Here is a 22,475-nt window from a genome sequence, read left to right as displayed (position 1 = left end):
CAGTGGATGAGCACCTCTGGTTCAATCCCTGGTACCAGTAAATAAATAAATAATCAATAAAAATAGAAACTTGGGGAAAGTTATGGCTGCAATTATAATTGCAATATAAAATTATATTATAATAAAAACAAAATTTTAAAAATACTAAGACAAAAGATACTCAAAATGTTTAAGACAAAAATCTTTGAAACTGGTTGAATGTTCCCATATTCTCTAATCCATGGTCCTCACATAGCAGGAGAGAGTGTGGAGCTCTCAAGCCCCTCCTGTTGTTTTTTGTTTGTTTGTTTTGTTTTGTTTTCTTTCATAGCAGGAATTAAACCCAGGCACACTTAATCCCTGAAACATAACCTCATCCTTTTTAAAATATTTAGAGACAGACTCTCAGTTATTGAGGGCCTTGCTAAGTTGGCATTGAAGAGACAATCCTCCTGCCTCAGCTTCTGGAGCACTGGGATTACAGATGTGTGCCACTGCAGCCAGCTCCAGGACCTCTTTTTTAACAGCACCAATACCATTGATGAATACTCCACCCTGATGACTTCATCACCTCTTGAAGACTCCACCTCCAAATCTGTAGCACTTAATTTATACATTAAAAAACATCTAAAATCAGGGTCTTAAGCTTTCATATTGTGTAACATTGAAGGTCTCCTACTTTTTCCATATGCTTTCCCTTCTCTCTCCCTTTCTCTCCCCCCCTCTCATCTTTGTTTAATGTTAGTCTTTTCCTCATGCTCATCCATCCTGTTCTGTTCTTAGTTGCTCTCTTTATATCAAAGAAGACATTTGGCATTTGTTTTTTAAGGATTGGCTAGCTTTGCTTAGCATAATCTGCTCTAATGCCATCCAGGAGGAGGGAAAAAAGGGAGAGAATTAAACAACAGCAGAGGAGGTAGAAAGGGAAGATGGGAGGGGAGGGGAGGGGAGGGGGGGATAATAGGGGATAGGAATGGTAGCAGAACACAACAGTCACTAATATGCCATTATGTAAAAATGTGAGTGTGTAACCAATGTGATTCTACAATTTGTATTTGGGGAAAAATGGGAATTCATAAATTGAGTCAAATGTATGAAAGATGATATATCATGAGCTCTGTAATGTTTTGAACAATCAATAAAAAAATAAAATAAAATAAAAAATAAAATAAAAACCACAAAAAAATAAGTGAAACAAAAGCCTGTTTTTTAGAACAGGTTAATAAAATTGATAAAAGATGAAGGATAGTCGCTGATATTGGAAATAAAAGGAAGACTATCAAAATTCATTATGTAGACATTAAAGGGATACTAAAGGAATACTTTGAACAACTTTGTACTCTGCAATGAAATTGACCAATTCTTTGAAAGACACAAACTACTCAAACTCATTTAAGGAGAAATAGATAAACTTAAAAACCCTTTATATATTAAAAATTTAATGAGTAAGTAATAACTTTCAAAAAAAAGAATCATGAGGGCCCAATGGTTACACTGGTAAAGCATAAACAAATATTTTATAAAGAAATGATACATATTCTCCACAATTAGTGGAGAAAATACAATCAGTGTGAACATTTTAAAATTCATTATGAGACTATGACTATCCAATATCAAAACCAGGTAAAAAATATAAAAAAAAGTAAATGTCACACCAATGTCTTCCCTGGATATAGGTACAAAAATATCTGAACAAAATTGGATGAGAAAATCCAACATAACAAGCTAGCCATGTGTGATTTAGTCTGAATACAATGACTTATATGATGTTTTAAAAGGCAATTGTATTAATAAAAATATGTAACAAAAACCAGAATACATACATTATTATAAAAATATCAGGAAACTAAGAATGGAGGATAGCTTTTTTTCAATTTGATATGGAATATCCACAAAATCCACACGTACCACCATGCTTAATGCTGAGGACCTGGACATTTAATCTCCTAAAATTTAAGATTAGGAATGAGGAATAGAGGTCTTTACTCACCATTTCTATTCAGAACCATTCTGGAAGCTAATACAACCAGACCACAAAGGAAACTAATGGTATATAGATTGGAAGAAAAGACATAGAACTATTTCTGTTCTATTTTCCACTTAGATTGTGTGATATCTATGTGGAAAATTCTCAAATCACTGAGGAAAAAATTACTGGAATTAATAAGCAAGGCAGATAAGTTAATAAAACAAAGGAGATACACAAAAGTAAATTGCTTCCTTGAACACATGAAATGCAAAAAAAATTTAAATATGTCATTTACCACCACAGTGCAAAAAAAATGAAATACTGAGGCACAAATTCAATGAAATATGTGGAAAGCACATATATGGAAAACTAAAACATCTGATGAAATACATAAAAAATGATTCAAATAAATTGACACTATGGGTTGGAATACCCAACTTTGTAAAAAGTCAGTTCTTACTAACTTGATAGCTTCTAATGTTAACATGGGAAGACAACTCAGAAAAAGCTAGACAATAGTAAAGAACAAATACAGATCACACAAAGTATTTTCAAGACTCTCTAAAGCCACAGTCACTGTTATAGTAAGGTGTTTGCAAAGAAGAGACATGTAGATCAGAGTAACATAATAGGGAATCCAGAAGTAGGTACCTGCAATTGTCAACTGATTTTTGATGAAGTCTTTTTAAAAAAATGGTGCTGGAACAATTGGACACACACAGGGCAAAACATCTGCATTTCTATCTACTTATCTTTGTGTAGCTTATATTTCTCACAAAAAAACCCTCAAAATTGAAACTAGATGTAACACTTATAAACCTTCTTCAAGAAAGCATGCAAGAAAAACAAATGACCTTTAGTTAAGCAATGAGGTTTCTTCCAGAAACACATAAATCCACACTAATCATGATAAAACATCAGAGAAATCCTAAACAGGCACTTTTTTACAAAATACCAGACCATCACTCCTCAAAAGTTCCAAGGTCATCAAAAACAAGGAAAGTCTGAGAAATTGTTACAACAGAGAGGAACCCAAAGAGACAGGACTACTAAATGTAATGTGGCATCTTGGATGACATCCTGGTCAGAAAAAGGACACTAGGAAGAGACAAAAAGATCTTAAATATGGACTTCAGTTCATTTTAAGGAATCAATATTTGTCCATTGCTTGGAACAAAGGTACCATATCCATGTAAGGTGTTGATAATAGGGGGAACTAGTTGGGGCCTTCATGAGACCTCCCTGTATTTTCTTTATAACTTTTCTTTAAATCTATAACCAATCACTTTTAAAAACTATGAAAATGTGCAAGTTTTCAATGTAAAAATTGTAAAGATACTAATGAACTATTACTGCATTTGTAGAGATGTGATCATAAACAAAATAATTTGAAGGCAGTTTGTGGTTTTCTTCACTAAGCATCATTAACCAGAGTTGTAAAAAATTTTCAAATTTTGGGGAAACTACTTCCTAACTCAGCGGAAGAATCACAAAATAGCATTAAATATTTTTGTGTTCTAGAAATTTTCTTTGAATTTTTTTTTCAAGTCAGTTGGAAATTTTTAATAATTAAAGTCAAAGATCATAGCCCTAAAGATTTGGGTAATGAGGTTTTTTGAGAATTTCAATTACTTTGAAAATAAATCTTGAAATGAAAATGACTTTGACATGTCTCTACAAGACCAATAAAGATGTAAAACAAAGAATGAGAACTAATGGACAGAAAAATTAATTCTGAGTTTGTGTTATTGCAATAGGAAAATACTTTTATAAGTTAATTTTGTAATTTGTAGCAGCTGGATGAACTTGAGAACATGTGCAATTTTCTCCTTTAGGTTTGATGAAATATTCAAATGAATCATAAATATCTATGTGATTGGTGAGTATTGTTTTATGAAACTGTTAAAATCATTATATAAAATTAAGGTATACATTGTAAAATACATAAATTATTTTTAGATGTTGGAATGAATAATGAATTACATGATCATCTGACTCATGATGGCTCTTCAATGAATAAATTTCTTTAAGATCTTATTTGATTTTAAGTACAAACATCTGTAATTTTATGAAGACAATGATTCTGAATAGGTTGATATACTATGATTCTATATGCAGGTATATATTGGGTCTGAGGCAGTATAAATAATAACTCCTTCTGAATAGGTTTCATTTTTATGATGGTCATGATGTTTAACAGTTGGAGAATTTATGATGTCACCACTAAAATTCTCAGTTCTCATGCTATACCAAGAACTGGCCAGGATTATAGCTACATATAATCCTAGCTTACACAAATTCTCCATAAGCAAGATTCTGATATAAATGGATTGAGAGAATAACAATTACAATTATCAACAAAAATTGCATTTTCTATAGCAGTGTCTATATAAAGCTTCCCAAATAGATGCTGTAAAACAAATTACCTGATCTATTTAGGCAAAAATATGCTTTGACATTGGTTTGATTTTAATATATTAAATATCTATATGGAATAACTTATGAATTCAACATAGTTTTGTTTTTGTACATTCCTAAATGTCTATTCTTTTTTAACTATAAAAATTTTTATTTGTTCTGCTTAGTTGCACATGAGAGCAGAATGCATTTCAATTCATTCTACACAATGGGGAGCAACATTTCAATTCTCTGTACATGACATAGAGACACACCATTTGTGCAATCATACATATACCTAGAGTAATGTTCATCTCATTTCACCATCTTTCCTACCCTCATAACCCCTCCTCACCCATGCCTTTGCCCAATCCAAAGATCCTCCATTCTTTTCCTGCTCCCGCCCCCGCCCCTGCCCCCATCATAGATCAGCATCCACTAATCAGAGAAAACATTCAGTCTTTAGATTTTGAGACTGACTTACTTTGCTTAGCATGATATTCTCCAACTCCATCCAATCACCTGCAAATGCCATAATTTTGTTCTCTTTTAATGCTGAGGAATATGCTATATTGTGCATATATACCATAGTTTCTTTATTCATTCATCTATTGATTGGTATCTAGGTTTGTTCCACAGTTTAGCTATTGTGAACTCAGCTGCTATAAATATTGGTATGGCTATGTCACTATAGTATGCTGATTTTAAGTCCTTTGGATATAAACTGAGAAGTGGGATAGCTGGGTAAAATGGTGGTTCCATTCCAAGTTTTCTGAAGAATCTCCATATTGCTTTCCAAAGTGGTTGCACCAATTTGCAGTCCCAGCAACAATGTACGAGCGTACCTTTTTCCCCACATCCTCACCAACACTTATAATTGCTTGTATTTTTGATAACTGCCATTCTGACTGGGGTGAGATGAAATCTTAGAGTAGTTTTGATTTGCATTTCTTTAATTACTAAAGATGTTAAACACTTTTTCATATATTTTTCATCACATATATATCTTCTTCTGAGATATGTCTGCTTAGTTCCTTAGCCCATTTATTGATTCGTTGTTTGATTTTTTTTTTTTTGGTATTAAGTTTTTTAGTTCTTTATACATCCTGGAGATTGGTGCTCAATCTAATGTGTGTGTGGTAAAAATTTGCTCCCATATTGTAAGCTATCTCTTCACCTCAATCTTTGTGTCTTTTGCTGAGAAGAAGCTTTTTAGTTTTAATCCATCTCATTTATTGATTGTTGAATTTATTTCCTATGCTTTAGGAGTCATATTAAGGAAGTCAGGGCCTAATCTGATATTATCAAGATTAGGGCCTACTTTTTATTCTATTAGTTGCAGAGTCTCTGGTCTAATTCTTAGGTCCTTGATCAACTTTGAGTAGAGTTTTGTGCATGGTGAGAGATAGAGGTTTAACTTCATTTTGCTACATATGGATTTCCACTTTCTCTAGCACCATTTGTTGAAGAAGCTATCCTTTTTCCAATATGTTTTTGGATCCTTTGTCTAGTGTGAAATAACTGTATTTATGTGGGTTGCTCTCTGTGTCTTCTATTCTGTACCATTGATTTACATGTCTATTTTGGTGTCAATACTGTGCTGCTTTTGTTACTATTGCTCTGTAGTGTAGATTAAGTTCTGGGATTGTGATATCCTCTGCTTCACTTTTTTTGCTAAGTATTGCTTTGGCTATTCTGGATCTCTCATTTTTTCAAATAAATTTCATAATTGCTTTATCTAGTTCTATAAAGAATGTCATAGGGATTTTAATAGGACTTACATTAAATCTGTATAACAGTTTTGGTAGTATGGCCATTTGGACAATATTAACTCTGCCTATCCAAGAGGATGGGAAATCTTTCCATCTTCTAAGGTCTTCTTCAATTTCCTTCTCTAGTATTATGTAGTGTTCATTGTAGAGGTCTTTCCCCTCTTTTGTTAGATTGATTCCCAAGAATTTTATATTTTTTGAAGTTGTTTTTAATGGGGTAGTTTCTCTAATTTCTGTTTCAGTGGATTCTTCACTTATATATAGAAATGCATTTGATTTATGGGTGTAGACTTTATATCCTGTCTCTTTGCTGAATTCATTTATTCATTCTAGAAGATTTCTGGAGGAGGTTTTTGGATCCTCTAAGTATATAATGATAGCTTGAGGTTTCTTTTTTTTATGTTTATCCCTTTAATTTCTTTTGTCTGTCTATTTGTTCTTGTTATAATTTCAAGGACTATGTTGAATAACATCTATTCTTTTTGAGTAAATGTGATAAGACAGATAGTTCTTTGAAAAATAGTTACATGTATTTTGACCAGCAAGTGGGTAGAACCTAGAGACATAAATGTGAGCCCATCTAGAATAGTAAAAGAGCCAAAATTTGACAGAAGACCTCTTCATACTTGCATTCTGAATCTCCACTTACAGAAACAAGAAAATATGCAATCAATTTTAAATATGACAAACAGAATACAAAGAAAATAAAAAAATTGTCAGAGTAAATTCAAATTGATTCTAGATTAATGACCAATATTATTTTAAAAGTATAAGCTATATGGATATTGACATCTTCATAGATTTTAAAATATTTAATAGAAAAATAAATTTACTTGGGTATGGTGGCACACACCTGTATTCCCAGCAGCTCTGGAGGCTGAGGCAAGAGTTTCAAAAGTTCAAAGCCAGCCTCAGCAACTTGGCAAGTCCCTAAGCAACTTGGTAAGAACTTGCCTTTACATAAAATACACAAAAGGGTTCAATTGTTAAGTGTCTCTGGGTTCAATCCTCAGGATTAAAAAAAAATAGATTTTAAAAATAATCAAAGTAGCCGAACTAAAGGATAAATCAAATGTTTGTTTGGGATAGGTTTTTGAATAAACATTGTGAATAAAATTTAAAAAGCAGGACAACCCACATAATTTGTTGGTTAATGATGACCATACCCAAATAAGATTAAAATGAAATATATATTTTTTCTGGGAATTTTGTAAAACATTAACAAATTATGTAAATTATTATTTTTTTAAGAGAGAGTGCCAGCGCACCTCATGTTAATTGTTTTAATCCTGGAAAACAGCCAGACTGCGGCAAGAGAGAGAATTTTTTTAATATTTATTTTTTAGTTTTCGGTGGACACAACATCTTTATTTTATTTGTATGTGGTGCTGAGGATCAAACCCAGCGCTGTGAGCATGCCAGCAAGCATGCTATCACTTGAGCCACATCCCCAGTCCTTATGTAAATTATTTTAAAGAAAAGTTTTATTGCTTTTAAAAATGTGCATTGCCTTTAGTGCAAAACCACAATTTGAGAATTTTATATAGTGACAGGATCTTTGAGTGTGTTTCACATTAGGCTTTGAAAGTTTTGCTTTATTAATTTTTAAAGTAAAAACAATTAGGTATTCACTTTCTACGAGGAAAATGTTTATAATTGACAGTAACTAGAGATGCACAGATGTATATAAAAAGATTATGTAAATAGACTAACAAGATGCTCAAGTTGCTTTTACACACATTTATTTTTAATCCTAAATATGTCAGACGGACATGATAGTAACAATTTGTATGTAAAATATATCTTTTCTTAAATATTTATTTCTTTCATTGAGAAAATATGCATGGTGTGTATGTTACTTTTCATGTTGTCATAATATAAATGAGAAATAGATATTCCATTCAGTGACTAATTAAAATATTAATTTTCAAGTACTCTCTAGAATTTTCAAGTATTCTCTAGAATATCCAGAAAGAAGGCTTCTGTGTATCTGTCACCTGTTTGTATCTCCCCACCCTTACACCTCTGAATACCTCACCATCCGTTATTGCTCATCCATTAAATTTGAGTTTTGGAGTTTTTCTTTTCCTAGAACCACTCTCTCTCTTGCCCTAAACATCCCAATTCTTTTCATCTAATGTTTTACTGGTACTCAAAGATTAATACTCTCTTGCTGGCTCAGAGTTCTACTGTTGTGATTACATGGAAATAGTGGATGCACAGAAATTATATCAGACTATTACACTGTGGAATTCATTCTTAGCTAATTGAGTACTATGTTTAATTAGAGAGAATACATGAACCATCACTTTAAAACATTTTTATTTATTTATTTATTTATTTATTTATTTATTTTAGTTAGACTTCCTTATTATTTCTTTACTACAATGAAAGACTACAGATTAAATCAGTGAAGGCAAAAAGCACAAAGGGCAGAGTCTACAGATCATGTGCCAGCTTCCATTTGTCTTCTCCTGGTGGAATCACAGACACAGTGTTTAATTCTCCCAGCAGTGATATATGAGAACATGCACAAGGTATTGCTAGTCAGGAATGCTCACTGAGCCTCTATTTACAGGGTTTGATTGGAAGTGAATCATGAAGGTATGAAAGATTCTGTAGCTGATCTTTTTAAAATTGTTTTAATTATGCTATTTGCATTTATGAGCATATCACAGTGAATGTAATTGAATATATCATATTGAACACATGAATGTATAATTAAAATGCATTTTGTTTCATATGTAATTGACATACATTTTTTATATTTATGCATAGGCTCTGGTCTTATCATTTGATGCATTTATATGTTGTGTAATGATAAAATCAGGGTAATCAGCATTTTATCATCTGAAATATTATTATTATGTGTTTGGGGACTTACAAGCTCTTCTCTAGTTGTTTTTATATGAAAAATTGTTGAAAATGTTATTTTACCTATTGTGCTATAGACCATTGAAACTACTCCCTCTGCAACTCTATTTTGATACACATTATCTGTCCTCTTAATATCCCCTCCTCTGTACCCTTCTTTTTTAAAAAAAATAATTTTTAGTTGTCAATGGATCTTCTATTTGTTTATTTATTTATAGGTGGTGCTGAGGACTGAACCCAGGGCCTCACACAGGGCATGCAAGTGCTCTACCACTAATGAGTCACTACTCCAGCCCCTCTGTTCCCTTCTTATCCTCTAATGACCTCTATTCTCATCTCTACTTCTATGTGATCAGCTCTTTTAGTTTCTACAAATGAATGAGTACATATGATAGTTTTCTTTCTGTTCCTGGCTTATTTCACTTAATATAATGTTCTAAAGTTCCATCCATTATGCTGCATATGTCAGAATTTCATCTCCTTTATAGCTGAGTATTATTATAGTGAATGAACAGGGAGGTAGATAGATAGATAGATAGATACACAGACAGATAGATTGATTGATATCACTTTTTTTATTCATTCTTCCATTATTAGGCATCTTGGCTGACTCAATATCTTGGCTATTGTGAATATTGCTGCAATAAATGTGGGTAAACAATAATCTCCTTGATGTAATAATTTCTTATCCTTTGGATATATATCCAACAGTGGGGTTACTGAATCATATGTTAATATTTTGAGGAACTTACATACCATTTGTTATGATGGGGGAACTAATTTGCATTCTCACTAATATCATATAAAAATTTCTCTTTCTCTACATCCTTCCCACCATTTGTTATCTATTTGTGTTTATTACAATTGCCCTTCTACCTGGGGTGAGATGTTACATTATTGCAGTTTAAATTTGCATTTCCCTCAATATTGGTGAGGTTTAAAATTCTTTAACATATCTGTTGAATATATTTTTTAAAAAAATGTATATTCAGATCATGAATCCATTTGTGTGGGGGGCACGTGCTGTGGATTGAACTCAGGGCCTTGTGCATGCAAGACAAGCACTCTTACCAACTCAGCTATATTCGTGGCCCATAAGCCCATTTTTAATTTGATTATTTGCTATGTTTTTTGCCATTGAGTTGGTTGAGTCCCTTATATGTTCTGAATATTACCTCCTTGTCTGATAGCTTGCGAATATTTCTCCCATTCTGTAGGTTGTCTCTTCACTCTGTTGATATTTTCTTTTCCTTACAAAAGCTTCTGAGTTTGATATATTTCCCTTTGTCTACTTTTGCTCTCATTTCTTGTCCTTGTGGGATCTCATCTAAAAACATATTAACCTTTGCCAAAGTCCTAATGTGTTTCCCCTATGTTTTCTTCTAGTAGTTTCAGCTTTCCATCTTTAATTTAGGTCCTTGATACATTTTGAGTTCATTTTAGTACATGGTGAGAGTCAAGTGTCTAACTTTAGTCATAGGCATATGGAAATCCAGTTCTTCCAGCACCATTAATTGAGAAGATTGCTGTTTTTCCAATGCATGTTCATGGCGCCTTTGCTGAAAATCAGTTAGCTGTAAATAAAGGGACTAATTTCCTGATATAATTAGCATATCTCTAAGGAGCCCTGCTTTCTTTTGTTGTAGAATGGTCTTTCATTATTCTAGTACTTAGCTGTTTTGACTATTATAGCTTTGTAATATGTTTTGAAATCAAGTGTTGTAATGCTCCACCCCTGCTGTGGGAGTTCTTTACTGAATTAGAAAAAAAAATCACAAAATTCATCCAGAACTACAAAAGATCCAGAACAGCTAAATATTTTTATGATTAGCATTATTCAAGAGGGACCACATTGCACATTTTATCAACTCTAGTAAATTATTAAAATTATTTTATCTCTAGATCTGTCTTCCTTATATTGTTACATCTGTCTTTCTTGTTTTCTCTCTCCCTATTTTATTTATTATTTTTATCTTACTTATTTCTCTAAAGTTTTGGTGATCATATCTGATTCAAATCCCAAGACAGCATATTGTAACTCTTTCAGAATGAGAATTCAATTCTAATTTGTTGAAATCACACTAAAATCCATGTCAACTATCATAGAACCAAGAAAACTGTACATGAGATCTGTGGAAAAGAGCATGTAAGTCTAAGGAAAGAGTCAGTAATTAGAAGATAAACTAAATTTAGGAATACAAATTGATAATTGTTGTCCTTTAAAATTAGGATACAACTGTATGCATGGAACACCAAAGTCAAACCAAATATCTTTTCAATTTCTCCTGTATCATTTAAAAAATATAAAATTGCAAAGAAAAGTTTTAGAAGTAGAGAATTATTGTACAGATTGTACAGAGCATTCTCAAGTGATCCAGACCCTGTTTCACTTATTTGCTACTTGCATTCAAATGGCACATTTGTCATAACAAACAGTTTTTATATAGTATGATTAACTAAAGTCAATGCTCCCTTCAAATATTCTGTTTTACCCTAATGGCCTCTTTTCTCTTCCAGGATCCCATCTCAGATATCACGTTACATTTAACCATCGTTTGTCTTTAGACTTCTTTTGGCTCTGACAGATTTTCAGAATTTCTCGTTTTCAATGACCTTGACTGTTTTGAGATGTGATGGGAAAAAGCTGTGTGAATTGCCCCTCAACTGGGATTCATCTGATGTTTTTCTCATAAATAGATTGAGAGGAAGATCACAGAGATAAAGTGCTATTCTCATCACATCATGTCAATGGTTCAATACATAATTATGATTTATCACTGTAGATGCTAATCTTGATTACCCAGCCTGACAGAATGTTTGCAAGCTTCTCCCCTATCAAGTTACAATTGTTCGACTCCCTTTCCACATTCCACTGATGGGAAGAAAGTCACCATAGGCAGCCTTCTCCATAGTGCGTTTTTGTGCTTTACTACTTTAAGGGAACATCTAAGTTAGAATTCTTCTGAACAGATAATTTTTCAAATTTTCATTGATTTTTAATTAAATAATTAATTCATATTATTATATAGCCATGCATGTTTATTTTATATTTTGTGTTAAAATCCAATATTACTTCATCCATTTTGTTGCTCAGTTTGTTTCAGATTTGGCCATTGGGTGCTGTTTTCATGGGCTCCTGTATATCTTTAACATACACTCATCAATTCATAATTGTTTTGGTAGGGAGAAGAGCATTTTCATTATTTTTGAAACTAGTTTTTGTTGTAGGCTCATAATATTTATTTCCTTTGTGAATACTAGAATGATCCATAGCTCTAAGGAACTCTGGTTTCTTCTTGGTAGAATGATGTTAGAAACCAACATTTTGGCACCAGGTGTGCTCCTTGCTTCTGTGGTGTGCTTGTTGCTAGACACTCTCAAGGGGATATGCGAGTGTACATTAATTTATGTGCACACAGGTATACATGCATTTACATGTAATATTTCTTCAACTATTTTTGCCTGTTATATCTTATTTTAGTATTTATCCTACTTGATGTTCTCTGAACTACTTGGATGTATGGTTTGATGTCTGTCATTAATTTTTTGAAAGATATTCTGTTATTACTTTATGTATTTCTTCTACTATGTTCTCTTACTTTTTCTTCTGGAATTCCAATTTTGTGTATGATATACCTTTTGAAGCTTTCCCACAGTTCTTAGATGTTTTCTTCTCTCTGTCTTTTTTTTTTACATCTTGAAAATGAGAATGAGAACCTCTAACCTTTTTATACATTGCAGCTAAAATTGAAAGTTCAAACTGTCTTTTAAAACCTCTTTTGTTTTCTTGTTGATTGCTCAGTTGATAGTAGCCTCCAATGGAAATTGTTATTTTCTTTTCTGTCCTCTTAAGCTTTACCTTCTTTCTGAAAATTCTGACATGGGTACTTCTTTGAAAATTGCTTCTAGGAAATTTTATTTGTATCATTTGCATTCTTTTCTTTTCTTTTAAACTGCCTGTTTTGTGGCTTGATGTTCCAGAGTTGCATAGTAATAACTTCACTTGTCCCTTCTTCCAGCCTCCAATGGTAGCTGGGTATTAATTTAAAAAAAGAATATTGATTCTGGTTTTGAAGTAAAATTGATTCTGTTAATAGTTTCTAGGCTTTCTTTGGCTGAACTTCCTGAAAAATGCCAATTGTGGGTATTGCTTTTATTTACTTTTTTAATGCCTGTTTTTGTTTCATCCCTTATCACCAGGTTTCCATGTGTATAAATTACGAAAGTGGAAAAATTACTAACGTAAATCCCTTCTTGAAAACTTCTTTGATGTAATGGTTTAGCATTTTCAAGACTATAATTATAAAAACACTGTGTAATTTTAAAAGCATGGGTCCAATCTTTTGTTTCTTTTAGGTCATAATCATGTACTTTTATTTTACTCCATTAATTAACAAAAAGAAAACAGATTACTGGAAAACATTTGAGCTCTCTGAGATTCATAAAAAAGAGATCATGGGTCTAAAAATTAATTGTTGTATAACTTTGAAATAGTTACATTTGATGGGACTTAAATCTCCTGACACTGAAGAAAGAAAAGTTTCCAGGGGTTTCATGTCATATGTTTTGAAGGCCCTGCAATATTCTTGGTTAGTAATCTTACAAGTGAGTAGCACAGGTTTATTGCTAATCCTCTGAACAACAAATGCACAGCAGTGCAGTAGCAGTTCCAATAAATTGGTGGTCTGAAAAAGACAAAAGATTGCTTATATTGTTTGTGAAAGTATAAACAACATATTAGCACTGTAAGAGTTAGTTTTTAGCTTGATGAGGATCTTAGAGTGAATTTCAAATATGGATTAGCATAATACTTTTGTACTATGTAATTTGTGAGTTTTTTAAGTGACTAACCCTAATATTCATGGCATTAGTAGTTTATAACTGAATAAAAACATTCATGTATGGTGATATCTCAACAAGAATGATATCCAGCTGTAAACTAAAGAATAGAAAATATAATGTTAGCATCTTTATTTTAATGTGTATTTTATTTGTAAGAAGGCTATTCAATAAATGAAGGGGATTAATCATAGCCAAGTTATACAATATGTTTTTGTGGATAATCAAAAACTTCACAAGAAAATCTTCAAATTCAAATAATTTATCTTTAGCTACAGTTTTAAAAATGAGAACACTTTGGGGCTAGGGCTAGGGCTCAGTGGTAGACCACTTGCCTAACGTGCATGAGACACTGGGTTTGAACTTCAGCACTACATAAAAATAAAAAACAAAGGTATTGTGTCCACCTAAAACTAAAAAATAAAATTAAAAAAAAATTTAAAAAAAAATGAGAACACTTATAATAAGTTCTTTGGAGGGGATTGGAATATACCTCAATGATAGAGTGCCTGTCTAGCATGTATGAGGGTTTAATTCTACCACCACACACACACACACACACACACACACACACACACAAAGGTTTTTAACATATTATTATCTCAATTATTGGTAAATTTTACTAAATTAGGGAAGTATATGGGTATGCATAAATATTTAAATAAAAATAAAATGAAATGTGCCTACGTGACAAAAATTGTGTGCAATGAATATTCATATCTACATGTTTAAAATTTATTGTCTGACTTAACAAAGATAAGGTGTTTAAAACCTGAGATAAATTTTCTTAAACATGTAATATTTCCCTAACAAGGAGATATGAATTTCTGAAAGAAAATTTAAAATCTAGAAATTAAAATTGTAAAAAATGAGGTGCTGGAAAAGATTAATGTAATTATTAGGGAAATGTATCAACTGTAGCGTAGAAGATATTTTAATTATATCACTAAATACAAACCTTTTTAATGAAATAAATCAGCAAGCTGATAAGTGAGTTCCACATGTGTGTCTTTGACCCTCTGGTCAGCAAGTGCACACTACTGTACTAGTGATTCCAATGAAGTGTGATGACCTGAAAGGGACAGCATTTTAACTTCCTTGAAAAGAAAAGCTCAGGTGACCAATAATCAGAGTATGTTTAGGGTTTTAGTGCTGGTTACATTACATGCTTATGAGGAGTATTGTTTTCACTGTAGAATTAACATTAAATTATTTTTCATGTGTGCTTATTAAATTATAAAAATAAATCTAATTATCTATTCAAAATATAACTGGGCTAAAATCAATCATAGCTGTAGGGTGGAAAAATGACAATAAATGGGAATTAACTCACACTAAGACTTAATTGAGCTGACTCTGGGGGGTTAGATACACATCTCTACAGGAGATATATTAATATTAGACTGCAGTAGCTTCAGTAGGAATAAAAAGTTTTCATTTGTGAAAGCAAAACCTTTTGTTACTCAAACTACAGAAATAATCAGCTACAACATATTTTATTCCAATTTGGGAAAATTTCTAATAATAAAATAAAGTCTTCTGGTACTTTAAAATCCCCTTTATGGATTCTAGCTTAATTTTGTCAGCTTTTATCCAGGTTATTATGACTCACAATCATGGAAAATGTAAAGGTCCTTTACAAAGAGTAAGTTAGTCTTGTTAATATTTCCTGGAGTTAACTTTTACTTACCAGGAATCAAGGATATGATAATGTGTGTTTGTGCATGGGAGAGAGAGATCATCACAGCTGTGCAAAACTTTAGAGGATAAATTTAAAATTCTAAGTATATGTCAAAATTCCTTAATTATATTTTGACTTCATTACTCTTCAATTATAAATATTAAATAATATTTAGAATTTTAGATTCTTTATCTCTCTAGGTCATGATACTACTATGTTTTTGATGATTATTCCTGTTACTACTGTATTTTTCAAAGTTTGCCTGAAATATCCTTATTCCTGCCATGGCCAAGAATGCCTTATGCACTGCCTTTTGACATGCAATAGATGATGATCTTTGCATCATTGCAGCATCTTTCTGCCCTGTTCTGTTTCTTTTCTGGAGTCTAAAAATCAAGGAATGTAATGGAGTTCCATCCCACCTTATTTGATGCAGTAACAAAACTTGTGGGCAGATTAGCTGAAGATATGGCCACAGATATCTATAAAATTAATGTTTAAATTTCTCATTAAAAAACATTCATAGAAAAAAATCAGGAAATCATCATCAAGTGAGTTAAATTTTGCATCTGAGGAAGCATGAGTTTTCTTTAGAAAAACTTATTCCTCAATGGAAAATGTGCTTCTTATAAAATAGCCATTGGGTCATAATGTCCATTATGTAAAGGTGTTTTGAAACAATTCTTTGCTGATGATCATCTTTCCTGAATTAGTTAAATATTTTAAAACGGTGATATTATACATTAATTTGCTATGGCAGTTGTGAACACTGTAGAGAAATTTGCAAGAAGTCACTTTAAAACTGATGTAGGGGCTGGGGATATGGCTCAATCGGTAGCGTGCTCGCCTAGCATGTGCTGGGCGCTGGGTTTGATCCTCAGCACCACATAAAAATAAAATAAAGATGTTGTGTCCACCGAAAACTAAAAAAATAAATATTAAAAAATTCTCTCTCTCTCTCTCTCTCTCTCTCTCTCTCTCTAAAAAATAACTGATGTAGGACTCAAGCAAAGGCAAAGAAATAGTTTGTTTACAAAAGAAATACATTTGCAGAATCTTGTATCGGAAATCTGAAAGATTGTAACATCACCATATTTATGATCTGAAATGTAAATTGAAAATTGTCTTTTATAACCTCCTATTCATTGTGACATCCCCAAATCCTACTCTATACTATAGTCTCTATTGCTTGTATTTTTTCACATGACAAGTAATCATAATAAGGATCCTCAAAAATGTATGGTTAAAAATAAAATTCTGTAAGTAATCAACTAGCTAAAGACATATTATGTTTAGCATATATATGACCTGTTATTTTTGTCAGAAAATAGCCATCGACGTTTGCAAATACTATGCATGTTCCACTACCCCTTTAGAAGTCCATTCTAACCATGATTTATAGTGCCTTTTGAACCTTATCTGATTTCAAACTCCTTCCCTATCATTACAAACTATGCAGAGGCCTAACCTTGTCTTAGCAATGCCTTTCTTACTTGATTTTTTTCTTTCCTTCTAAACTTCTCAGACAATAGATCTTCCTTTATTTCACAACAATTTTACCCATTATTCACATTTTAATAACCTATGAATCTGCATTTTATTTTACATGTTAATCTTTATTTGTTTGGGTCATTTCAAAATTTAAATTTTCTTATAGCCTTTGAAAATTATTACAGTTTTTCTTATGATCAAAATTTTTTACTTCTGGTTTTGTCATTTTATATAATATTCATATTCTCATTGAAGCAACTATTTCAGTATGCTTAATGCAAAGCCTTCACCCATGACTCGTGACTCCTGTACATCCTGTATTAGGTGAAAAGCACACCTGCCTCCCCTGCACTCCTCCTCCCTCCGCAGTTGAGCATGGTTTATACATCTCCTTTCTTCTTGTTCTATTGTTCAGTGCTGTCCATGACTAAGCACAAAACTGGCCTCAATAATCCATTCATCTCTGTGCATTTTCAATAGGTAAATATGTTTTGAGTGTTTTCTATGAGCCAAGTAGTCTGTGCTAGGGGCTTGGGTGTCAATAAGAAGACAGGCACATTATCTGTCTCTACACACATTTGTACATTGGGGGGGGGTGAGAACAGTTTCATGTACAAAAAATTTCAAACGTGAAATTACTTAAAAGAAGAAAAAGAGTGTCAACTACCCTGGGAGCAAACCTTAGCCAGTAGTATTAACTTAAGCTGCCATAGCAAAATGCCATGGACTGGGTAATTTTAAAAAAATGAAAAATTATTTGTTCATAGTTCCGGAACCATGATCTAGGTGTCAGTCCCTTTGGCTGCTGGGAAGGGGGTGTCCTCTTGATTTGCAGTCAGCAGACTTCTGCATCCACTCATGGACTTTTCTCAGTCATGCCTGTTGAAAGAGAGAGGGGCCAAGCTCTCTCTCTCTCTTGTTTCTTTATGTACAGTCATTAATCCCCACCACATGGGTACTACCCTCATGACCTCATTGAGCCTTAATGACTATCACATTCGAGCTAGGGCTTCAATATGTGAATTTTGAGGAGTTAAAAACATTCATTCCATAATGCTCCCTAAAAAATATTACCTTTTTTTCTGACAATAGAAAGGCACAGGAAAATGCTTTTATGGAGGCTTTGAGTAGCATTCAATTATCTAAAATAAGTCTGACAATGTCAGAACACAGAGAGCAGCATGGGATAGCGATAAAAGAGAGGCAGGTTTCAGAACATGAGGCTGTATTGATATATCTTTAGATTTAATGATACAGACAAAAAAATTACTGATAAACTTTAAACTGGAAGTAAGTAGCATAATCCTCTTGTGCTTTTCAAATAAATTAGTGAAAAAGAAGTTTGATGGCACATGAGGGGATTTTTATAGAACAACCAAGAAGTAGTAGCTGTACATTGTACTAGAGCAGTGGTAACAAAGATAAACATGAGGAAACAAACATAGGAATAGTCAGGGTGTGCAATTGACTGTGACCAGGTATGATGTGCAAAAGAATGTTACTATAACTTCTACATTTCTGGCTTGAGTATATCCTGGTATGTTACCAGAACAGTGAACTTCTGGAGGAGGATGAATGCAAAGTTAATCTCTGAATATTCTTCCTAGGTTTAATAAGAATGCTTCTTTCCCTTTTTTGGGTTAGTATTACTGATTAGTCCTAGTGATTAGCTCCCTAGATATCAGTATTGTATATCTGATTTGTTAATTTTGACCATTTCCAAAAGAGATGATTAGAGTCAAATCTTTCTTCCCAGCCCTCAAACTGGGCCATTGTCTTATCTTGAGCAGAGATTTCAGAATAAACTAAGAAGTTTAAAATGAGAACAGGTGAATACATTAATTATTTTAGATCTAAGTTAATTCACTAAACAACGTGGGTTTTTTTTGAGTTGCGATATTCTGTGCTTATTGGGTTACTCCTAACATGTACTAATGATTTGGGGCTTTTGAATCACTATCACATTTCCCAATGTTACTCTTGTATTCTTTTTTGAAAATTTCAATATAAACATTCTTCTGACACCTTGTTCATTAGCCTGTGCTTCAGTGATCTTGTCCTCAGCCCCAATTTCAGCACTGCCAAACAAACTCCATCACTACCTGTCATCATTATGCTCCAAAGTTTGTCTTCACCAATAATCACAACCTTTCCATGGTCCCAAGTTCATGTGTGAGATTCTTAGTTTTCTACATCAACTTGGCTAGGCTATGAGATCTAGTGTTTCAACCAAGTACTAACGTAGGTGGTGTTGTGAAGGTGGTTTGAGATGTAGTTAACATCTACCATCAGTTTGTTTTAAATAAAGGCGATAACCTTGGTAATATGGATAGAACTAATCAAATCAATTGAAAAATATTGAGAGAAAAAAATTCCCCAGCAATCAAATAAGCAAATTCCTTGAATAAAGTATCTCTCCATTCCATTCTCCTCCACTCTACACACACACACACACACACAAAACACACACACACACACACACACACACAAGACAACTTCTGCAACAATATCTGCAGATCCTACATCTGTGTATCCAGCTAAAAGTTGAAAGAAATGTTGTCTTTACTGAATATATAGATTTTTTTCCCTTGTTATTACTTCCTACATAATATGACATAACTATTTACATATCATTTACACTGTATTACATATTCTAACATAATCTAGAAGCGATTTAAAGTATATCAGATCATATGTACAGGTTATGTGTAAATACTATACTATTTTATTTAAGGAATTTGAGCATACAGATTTTGTTATCTGATGGGAACCATGCAGCTAATACCCTAATCCTAGATACTGATGATTACACACATACACATACTAAAAATCTCACAGTTATGCTTCACCTTTTCTGGAGAACCTTGGCTGGTACAATACATCTCCCTCTTTCCAAGCTCTATACAATACAGATACTCCTTGTTTATTGATAGGGGGATATCCCTACAAATAGAAGTTGATAATGTTCTAATTTGAATACGCATTTAATACATCTAACCTCCCAAACATTATAGTTTAGCAGCACCATGCATTGTGAAGGATCAAAGTTTACTCATGTGATCATGTGGCTGATTAAGATCTAGTCTTACAACTGCTGCCCAGCATCAGGACACAGTATCATACCGCAATTTTCCAGCTTAGGAAAAGATTAAAATTCAAAATTTGAAGTAAAGTTTCTGCTGAATATTTCTCACTTTCATGTCAGTAAGATAGGAAAATCCTAAATAGAACCTTATAATTTGAGAACCATTATAAATTCCTTTAAGTGCAATGAGATAACTCATGTAATGATCACCTCTTCTTTCACTGAATTATATGCCTTTGATGTACTGGCATCATACTTTACAAAGTTTAAATTTTATATTAATTAATACAATCATTCCAATGTATATACTCCAATGGCCTTGTCCCTGCTTACTTATCCATAGAAACACAAAAGATTCACAACCTTGATTAAATCTAAAAGAACATAGACTTTGCACACTGCAGCTATCCAAGTGAGTGTGGCTGGAAAAAAGCACCTCAGAAACAGATTTCTCAAGTTAAATTTATGACCAAAGAGTTCATGTGGGTTCTCAATGATTCCTGTCCATTCATATACCCAGGGTTCTGGATGATTAGTTTACAGCTTAATTTTTGTCTCTTCAAATGTCCACTACCACCTTTGTTGTTCAATGTTCCCCAAACAAGCTATAAAGCTTCTGCCTGTACATTGATGGTCAAAGCATACAACATGGCCAAACACTGAAATATATAAAGTTATTGAAATATAAAGAAACAGAGAAAGCTTCCAATGAGAAATTTTTAGCATATCATTTAGGGTCGTACATGTACAAGTAAAAAAGAATAAAAGAGAATATGATAGGATTTTTAGCAATATAATAAGAATACAAAATTTTTACATGGAAACCATTTTCAAATATGACAAAAGTATTTATAACTAGAAATGGATTGTAAAATTTATTGAAAATAATACTTTAGGACTAAGGTTGTGGCTCAGTAGTAAAGTGCTTGCCTTGCATGTGCAAGACCATGGGTTCAATCCTTAGCACCATATGAAAATAAATAAAGAAAATAAAATAAAGGTATTCTTTCTACAACTGAAAAATAAATATTTGTAAAAATAATAATAATACTTTAATATATTTATTAACATTTGTAGTTCACTAATTGTGATGTGATCTAACCAATTAGAAATTAATAATATAAGACTATAAAAATTTATGGGTTAACATTTAAAAAGTAACTTGGAAAATTTATATTTAACTATTAATTAATATATATCCCGTATACAGATTGCAGAATCACATCCGTTACACATCCATTGATTTACATATTGCCATACTAGTGTCTGTTGTATTCTGCTGCCTTTCCTATCCTCTACTATCCCCTCCCCTCTCCCCTCCCCTCTTCTCTCTCTACCCCCTCTACTGTAATTCATTTCTCCCCCTTATATTTTTTTCCCTTTCCTCTCACTTCCTCTTGTATGTAATTTTGTATACCCCTGAGAGTCTCCTTCCATTTCCATGCAATTTCCCTTCTCTCTCCCTTTCCCTCCCACCTCTCATCCCTGTTTAATGTTAATCTTCTTCTCATGCTCTTCGTCCCTACTCTGTTCTTAGTTACTCTCCTTATATCAAAGAAGACATTTGGCATTTGTTTTTAAGAGATTGGCTAGCTTCACTTAGCATAATCTGCTCTAATGCCATCCATTTCCCTGCAAATTCTATGATTTTGTCATTTTTTAATGCAGAGTAATACTCCATTGTGTATAAATGCCACATTTTTTTTTAATCCATTTGTCTATTGAAGGGCATCTAGGTTGGTTCCACAGTCTTGCTATTGTAAATTGTGCTGCTATGAACATGGATGTAGCAGTGTCCCTGTAGTATGCTCTTTTTAGGTCTTTATGGAATAGACCGAGAAGGGGAATACCTGGGTCAAATGGTGGTTCCATTCCTTGCTTTCCAAGAAATCTCCATACTGCTTTCCAAATTGGCCGCATATCCCACTTGAATCAGAGTGTGAAATATGATATATCAAGAACTATGAAATGTTTTGAACAACCAACAATAAAAATTAATTAAAAAAAAATAATGTTTTCCTAATTACAGGTTACAAGCCAGTCATGAAAACAATTTAGTGGTTTCAATGACCATTTTAGAAGATAAAATATTAGAAAGCATTGAGCATAGTAAAAGTTAACATTATTTTGTAAAACTTTTGTTTCAATAATATTTTTCATATATTTGTATATTCATATACACACATCCAGGGATCTGCATTATATACTAGATCATGATATAAAAAATATTTCTTATTGTAACGGCCGCAATTCTAAAAAGCTTAAAATATATTAGAAGACCAGACTATACAATCTAATTTTTATATAGCATTAATATAATAGCATGAACAGAACAAAATCACACCCTTCATGCATAATAAATTGGTCATTTACAACACAGATGGCAGA

The sequence above is a fragment of the Callospermophilus lateralis genome, unplaced genomic scaffold, assembly GCF_048772815.1.
Source record: "Callospermophilus lateralis isolate mCalLat2 unplaced genomic scaffold, mCalLat2.hap1 Scaffold_83, whole genome shotgun sequence".
Classification (NCBI taxonomy): domain Eukaryota; kingdom Metazoa; phylum Chordata; class Mammalia; order Rodentia; family Sciuridae; genus Callospermophilus; species Callospermophilus lateralis.
Note: the sequence above shows the minus strand (reverse complement) of the source record.